We start from the raw sequence: 8,724 nt of genomic DNA on the forward strand, positions 1-8,724 counted from the left end.
GACGGGGACAAGTGTCGGTGCTCCCGATGTACAAGTTACCAGGCGATTGAAAGGTCCTGGAGGAGGAGCTATCCGTCAGCAGGTGCCATGTCCAGCGATGGTGGACGTGTACAATCGCCACTACAAGGGGGTTGACAAGGCGGACCAGCTAAGGTCTTCCTACGAATTTGGGCGCCCGTCGAAGAAATGGCATAGGCAACTGTTTTGGTATGTGCTGAATAAAGCAGTGGTGAATGCATACCTAAACTGGGACGCCTACACGTCCGAAAGGAGCCGCAAGAACAAGGAGAACATTCCCGTCCACAAAACTACCCAGCTGAGTTTTCGCCGAGCGTCGGTGCGGCAGCTAGTGGGGAATTTCTCGGCCAGACGCAAAGCACCTGCTGGGAACCCGCCCGTCGTCCACCCTGTGATAGGACCAGTCATCGTTGAACACGAGCACGTTCGCCGGGGGAAGCCGACGCGAGCTTGCCGCTACTGCGCCAAAGCCCGCCGGCATATGACTGGAGCGAATCGTCCGAGACCGCACGAGACCATCTACGAATGCAGCACCTGCAACGTTTCCGTCTGCCGAGTGTCTCTTCGCCCAGTGTGCTGGCGTGAACACTTAGATGAAAGGCGGCAGCAGGTTTCATAGACGTTTTGGGGTCTATGTGTTGTAGTAGCGCCGGGGAAAGGCGTGATACCTACCGATAATGATTCTTGTGTAAGGCCGGGAAAGGCCGTTGAACTAAGTGTTGCAGGAGCGTCAATGTGTTGTAGTAGCGCCGGGGAAAGGCGAGATACCTACCGATAATGACTCTTGTGTAAGGCCGGGAGAGGCCGTGGAACTGTTAAAGTGTTGCAGGAGCGTCAATGTGTTGTACTAGCGCCGGGAAAAGGCGAGATACCTACCGATAATGATTCTTGTTTAAGGCCGGGAAAGGCCGTAGAAATGACCGTTAAAGTGTTAATGAACATAGACATCAGCAAACATAACATATTTAAATGGTGATCATATTTGCATAATAAATGAGACAATAAACATTTCTAATTCGTTATCATGTGAGGTTATTTGGAACTCTAGTTACCTTCGCCAGAGAAGATAATGTTTTCAGTGCGTTTGTTTGTCTGTCTGTCTGTTAACACCATAGCTCAATAAGCTTTGGATGGTGGGGGGAGGGGGTTAAAAGCTGTCAGGGGGACCAATCGTACATCCCTTCTTCTTTAGCCTTAACGCTTTTACCAATGAAAAATCAAGAACCGGATAGAAGATACAAATACCGGAAGTGCTACTGCATTACCAAGGAGAGCCTCTAGGGGGACCAAAATCTAATTATTTCTAGTTTTGGGGCCACCCCATCTATACTTTAAGTATCATTAGATTCCATTCATACCTTCTTGGGTTACACTGTTCTCAGACAGACATACCGATAAACGGACAAAGACATCTAAGAACATGTTAACCACCACGACTGAGGTAATAAACCAGCTTTAGAACAGAAAATTTACGGATTACTACACATGACCACATGCAGTTTCCAATTAGTTTGTATCCTTGTGAGAGTGTTGGTCAAGTGTTTGCAACATTACCTCTGTAATTTTGTAGCATTATCACTGGTTCCATCGTAGATTGTTAGAAAGCTGTCCTCAATTTCGAAACTGTCGAACGTGAGACGAATGATGCTTCCCTCCGGTACAGTGATCAACCACTCACAGGTCTCACTGTATCCATAGAAAGTTTGATGGTTCCAGCCTCCAGAGGGACCCATCAGGTTACCTCCACATCCGGTCACGCTGCTTACTGAGGAATGAGAAATATTGTTATAGACGTGGGAAACGTCATGACACGTTGTTAAGGGAGACAATAATTCATGCAGGGTTACCAGGTCCTAGACTTATTTCATTCATTGTTTCATTTATCATCTATTAGTCATGGTTATTTGGAAGTGATTTGGATTTCGTCAAGTGATTTCAACAACCTAACGTTTCCACCAGACAAATAAGCATATTTTACAATTTTAAATGAGCACGAATAGTGTTACCAATTACTAAGACTGTCCAGTGCGTTTTCTAATTCTAAATGTACCAGCCAAACCTGAGCCTAGTGCCACGATTCTATTCACTGTGATAACTACTAGATATGCAGACTCCCCGGAAGAAGCTATAGATATAGCTATAGCCGTATATTGTACCAGGAATTAGTATCTGCCAAGGCAAACAGGTAATTCTAGGTGAGTCAACTCATTAGGGTTTCAGTGCATTTCTTAATGAAATAGCACATTCAATAATGTCACACAGTTAAAAAACGCTAAGTTGAAGGCGACTTTGACAACTTTAGCAACTATGTGAATAAATACATTGTAGATCACGAGGTGACTGAATATCCTTGAGCGCTCAGTGCTCTGGCCACGTTTAGGTTACTAAGCTCTCAACAGTCACTGCCCCTGTTTAATGACTATACCTACAATGATAGATTAATCACAAAACACCATTAACCGAATGTGTAACACGGGAAACATCTAACATGGCTATAAGGAAACAACGGCTACACCATTTCCCACTAAAACAATTGCGTGGTTCTTTGGCTTTCCATGCCAAATATGGTCACAGTACATGTATCACGCACTACAGAAACTCACTCATTAATACTCCCGTCATAATAAAAGAAAGGAAAACATACCTGTTCTCAGTTCGGTAGTCGTTGCTGCTGCAGCGATCGGTTTTGTAGACATTGTCGCTGCAGTGGTCGGTTCGGTAGTCGTTGCCGCTGCAGTGGTCGGTTCGGAAGTCGTTTCCGTTGCAGTGGTCGGTTCGGTAGTCGTTGCTGCTGCAGTGGTCGCTTCGGTAGTCGTTGCTGCTGCAGCGGTCGGTTCGGTAGTCGTTGCCGCTGCAGTGGTCGGCTCGGTAGTCGTTGCTGCTGCAGTGGTCGGTTCGATAGTCGTTGCCGCTGCAGTGGTCGGTTTGGTAGTCGTTGCCGCTGCAGTGGTCGGTTCGCTAGTCGTTGCTGCTGCAGTGGTCGATTCGGTAGTCGTTGCAGCTGCAGCGGTCGGTTCGGTAGTTATTGCCGCTGCAGCGGTCGGTTCGGTAGTGTTTGCCGCTGCAGTGGTCGGTTCGGTAGTCGTTGCCGCTGCAGTGGTCGTTTCGGTAGTCATTGCTGCTGCAGTGGTCGGTTTGGTAGTCGTTGCCGCTGCAGCGGTCGGTTCGGTAGTTATTGCCGCTGCAGTGGTCGGTTCGGTAGTCATTGCCGCTGCAGCGGTCGGTTTGGTAGTTATTGACGCTGCAGCGGTCTGTTCGGTAGTCTTCGCTACTGCAGCGGTCGGTTTGGTAGCCATTACTGCCGCAGTGCCACCAGTGTTCTGTGCAGAAGTCATTGCTGCAGCTGTAGTTGCTTCAGCTATTGTGGTCTTTGGTCCTACTTTCGTCGCAGCCACTGCTGTTGTTGGTGTTACTGTTGTGGTTGTTGCTAATGTGGTAGTTGTCACTTCTGTTGTCGCTGCATGAGTCATTGCAGCTGCTAGAATGATTGGCGCATCTATAATGCATTTTAAGTACTTTTTTTATGTCAGTAGAATCTTGAGACTGGCTATGGGACTGGTGAGGTGAGAATCATTTGCTTGTCGAGTATACTGCGTTTGACATTTACAGCAATGGTTTGTAATACATTTTGCCAATGTCGTATTGGAAACTGCTAGTGACTAAGAATAGCAAACTTAGCTGAGGCATAGACGCATTACAGTGGGATATATATATTCTTTGTAAAAATATTGCTACATTTTACTTAACGTTCAAATCTTGTTTACATATGCCTACATTGTTATAAAGTACAGAATGTAATAAGCGCGAAGTAACTAGTGGACAGAAATATGAATAATGATGAGAAAAACAAAATAAAAAATGACAAAAACTTATTAATACATTCGTGTTTTTTCATTGAAGGCTTAGCCTTATAGGCTAAATCTTATAAATTACGTACCACAAACGGCAAACAGCAACAGCAACAGACGTAGTAATGTTGTAGCCATCTTCTTGTCTGTGGTATGTGGTGTTCCCATGGTTCTTTTACTCTTCCATGGGTCGCATGGCCGTCTAAGTCGGGCCTGGAAGAAAGGATAGAACAACAACTTAGAAAGCTCCTTACCTTCAAAACTTAACGTAACAATACTTAATGTCACATGTTTCTGCGTCTGTCTTGGAGTTGTTTGATAACAAGCATCTAATTAGTGCTAAAGAGAACTTCTTAGAGTGGAAGCCGACGGGTTTAACCTTATCTAGACTGAGACTTTTTTTTAAATCGTGGGACTGGGGGGGGGCTAATTAGAGGTTCTCTAAGCATATATTAGGTGGCGAGGCCGTTCTGCATAATGGTTGCGAGTATCTTTTGGGATTGTGGTTTGCACCTACTGCGATACCTTGTCAAATGAATAATATGTAGTAAATGAAAGATATTGTTATGAAAGTTGACTTTGTTCATCTATTTAGATTGTAGTGTTGTTTGCAACTGTTTTCCCAAGGCTAGGGGGCTGCAAACCTCTGGGTAGGTGGCCACCAGGAGCGCGGTTTATTTTTAGTCATGCTAGATTATTAGACTAGGGATTTAGCCATTTTTACGATACGTTGTTACCAGTTGTTAACTGATTACACACTATTTACATACACTATACTGTTCTCAATCTGCAAAGTATAAAACTTCACGGAGAATTTTCGCCAATAGACACTTGTTTTTGTTGGGGTAAAATACCATGTTTGCACGCATCTCAGGCCGTGTGAGTAAGTGCTTGGGGTAACCTATGTCCCCGTAAACAACGATTACAATCTTCAAGGTCACACACGCTGACGGCAATAGCTTCGTTACATGTCACCTATCCACTACAAAACAGAGCGTAGATGTTATGTCCCGAAATCTTTATATTTGTAAAAAGGTGGATATTTTACTGTTAGGCGGTACCCTTGTAAAAACGGGCTTGAAGCCACGGGTTTACTGTACATGACCGCGGGTGAAGCCGGATCGAACGAACGTTTGGTTCGAATGACGGCATGTCGAACATAATTCCGTTCTAAAAAAAGGTTGGGATATTTGGGCCCAAATTTGTTTGCTAGGCCTTGTACGGTTCTGTATATACTGTTTAATTGTGTGTATGTATGTTCCAGGGTCACTCCGAACAGCAGTGTTAGTCACTGATGAGTGCCACCCTGGTGAAAGAATACTTGACTTACTTTACAAAAGGCGGGTGCCAGTCAGAAGACTGACAACCGAAAAAAACATAAATCTTGGATTTTGACCAATTACGTCATCAAATAAGTATAAATCATGCATAATTATTGATACAAATCATAATAAATTACATAAGATTTAAACACTGTAAGAAAGCATGTATAACTTAACACATAAACCTGAAAAGTTCATTGTTTAAACGAAAATTACGGAATTTAAAAAAAAAATGACTGTCACAAACCTATTGCTATGGCAACACGAAAAATTCCAAAATTAATAACTGATATGAAATTGTTGCCAGGTATTTTTTTAAAGAAAACTAACCAAGGATATGCTCTAGCGCAAACCATTCAGACGGTATCCGACATCAAAGTTGGCGCGGGCACCCCCCCCCCCAAGTCTAGATAGGGTTAAAACTTAAAGACAATATCTGATACATGGCGTTATATTACTGCGATGACAACGTTGTAGTGCCTATAAGCTTTTACGATACCCCATTATTTGTAGGTAAAAAAGTAATAATTAATCCAATATTGTAAGAACGCATCAAAGCAACGTTGCATATTCGAAGCAGCTTCATGTTTCATTTAATGACTGGCCAGCAAGTCGTGAAAGTTGTGTGAGTGTACATGACCCATTCTGTTAGCTGTGAACATGGCTGTGCACTGTATACAGGCTGCCATATTCTTGCCAGAAACATGTGTAACATTGAATAAATCTACCCGTAAATTACTGCACGACCAGCCCCCAGCCCCACCCTGGGTAGTACTGGTCTCAACTAAAGCACCGCGCTCAAAGAAATGGAGAAAACGAACTCTTGTTTCCTTGTTGTGTTCTGGGGGTGATTTTAAATTAGGGCGTTGAGATGGTGCGTGCAAAACAGTGCCACTGTTTACACATGAGAAACATCCAATAGGCAAGTATTCGTCAGTGAAAATCCAATGGTAGAGGCGTGACGGAGGGTATGACTGACCTTGGGAAAGTTTTATCTTCTTTTGTTATGTTTGGAGGACAACGTTAACTAGCCATTTTATAAACGTGATATCACTCTTTATATCCAACACACTTATCTAATTTCATACCATAAGTATCAAGTGGCGTGAAAGGGCTTTGTTTTCGGAAAGAGGCTTTCCGTTTTAAGTGTTACTTAAATTATAACCAACATTTACAACAGTAAACAGTTCTGATATGCTAATGAACTGCACGGTATGTGACTTGTAAAAATCTGTTGAAGAGGAATGCTCTTATGAAGAGGGTCAGGGTTTTTGTCAACAGAACTCACATGACTTGCCTTATTCAATACGCTGACATAATTTGCCGTAGTGTTTCAGCAGGTTTATGATGGAACCATGCGTGATTACAGCAGATATTTACCCGTTTCCTATTCCCAGGATGCATAGCGCTAGGAGGCCGGCAATTTGAATTATGTTGCACCCTGGGAATGGGAAAGGATGAATGGTGACTTTACTACATCGGTATTTCTTCCTCGACAGTATATGGTTGCGTCTTCCTTGATGGTCTTGTAATACTAATACATATACAATACTAGACGCTGTATTTCGTATCGCCAAAGTACCAGCCCGACCGCGGGTCGTATCGCACGTCGGCCAAAGGAGAAACGCAGTTTCGAACATTTGGAAGCCCGGGCCGTACGCGCATAAAGCCCCAGGCCGCACGGGTTGTTATCAAACGGGCCGAAACACCTGTATCGAACGTAATTGCGGCCCAGGTATGACATAAAATGCATTCTCTTTTATTACACGGAACGGATCGGAAAAATCTATTTAAGATAATGGTTTACATCTATTATGCAGAGTTCACATTTTCTTCTGATTTTCTGAGTTTCTCTGCTACTAGATTATATACCTCCCCCTCGCGCTCGTACCAGCGCCCATGCAACTATGTTTACGTACCTGTGAACTTACAACTTCTGACTCGCGCTGAGTAGAATTGTTGCCACCTGTAACAAAGTCGCCCGCAGAACTCTTCTTCCCCGACTTTTACGAACCCAAAAATGTCCAGACAGTGACTAGAAATCGCACCGTGCTCGAGAAAATGGATGAAATGAATACTTGCTTCCTTGTTGTGTTCTGGGGGTGATTTTGAATTAGGGCGTTCAGGTGGTGCGTGCAAAGCAGTGTCACAAGTCACATACCGTGCCATCTATTAGCACAGGGGAACTATTTACTTCTGTGAAAGGTTAGACGTACCTGTGAACCTACAACTGAAGACGTGCGCTGAGTAGTACTGTTATCACCTGTAGTAAAGTCGCCTGCAGAAATCTTCTCGACTTTTACGAACCCAAAAATGTCCAGACAGTGACGAGGAATCGCACCGTGCTCGAGGAAATGGAGAAAACTAACACTTGTTTCCTTGTTGTGTTCTGGGGGGTGATTTTTACTTTGGGCGTTGAGGTGGTGCGTGCAAAGCAGTGTCACAAGTCACATACTGTGTCATCCATTAGCATAGGGGAACTGTTAAAGGTTGAACGTACCTGTGAACCTACAACTGAAGACCTGCGCTGAGTAGTACTGTTATCACCTGTAGTAAAGTCGCCTGCAGAAATCTTCTCGACTTTTACGAACCCAAAAATGTCCAGACAGTGACGAGGAATCGCACCGTGCTCGAGGAAATGGAGAAAACTAACACTTGTTTCCTTGTTGTGTTCTGGGGGGTGATTTTTACTTTGGGCGTTGAGGTGGTGCGTGCAAAGCAGTGTCACAAGTCACATACTGTGTCATCCATTAGCATAGGGGAACTGTTAAAGGTTGAACGTACCTGTGAACCTACAACTGAAGACCTGCGCTGAGTAGTGCTGTTGTCATCTGTAGTAAAGTCGCCTGCAGAAATCTTCTTCTCGACTTTTACGAACCCAATAAATGTTCAGACAGTGACGAGGAATCGCACCGTACTCGAGGAAATGGAGAAAACTAACCCTTGTTTCCTTGTTGTGTTCTGGGGGTGATTTTGAATTAGGGCGTTCAGTTGGTGCGTGCAAAACAGTGTCACCAGTCACATAACGTGCCGTTCATTAGTATATGGGAACTGTTTACTGTTGTGAAAGGTTGGTTATAATTCAACATACACCAGAAAAAGACTGCGTCTTTCCGAAAACAAAACCCTTTTACGCCTCTTGATGCTTATGGTTTAATATAGCTATGATTATAGAAAAGTGCGTTGGATATAAAGATTTATATCATGTTTACATGTATATGGCTAGTTAACGTTGTCCTCTCAACATAATGAAAGAAGAAAGAATTTTCCCAAGGTCAGTCATACCCCTCTGTCTGCCTGGATTTTCACTGACAAATGCTTTCCTATCGGACGTTTCTCGTGTGTAAACAGTAAAGATCTGTTAAAGCGGAATGCACTTATAAAGAGAATACAGAGGGTCAGTTTTTTTTGTCAACAGAACTCTGACATGACTTGTCCTATTCAATACGTGATCACACAATTACTGATATGTTTTTCCATACGGTTTCAACAAGTTTATGATGGAACCATGTGTGATTACAGCAAATATTTACCCA

The sequence above is a fragment of the Branchiostoma belcheri genome, unplaced genomic scaffold, assembly GCF_001625305.1.
Source record: "Branchiostoma belcheri isolate BF01 breed outbred unplaced genomic scaffold, Haploidv18h27 scaffold130, whole genome shotgun sequence".
Classification (NCBI taxonomy): domain Eukaryota; kingdom Metazoa; phylum Chordata; class Leptocardii; order Amphioxiformes; family Branchiostomatidae; genus Branchiostoma; species Branchiostoma belcheri.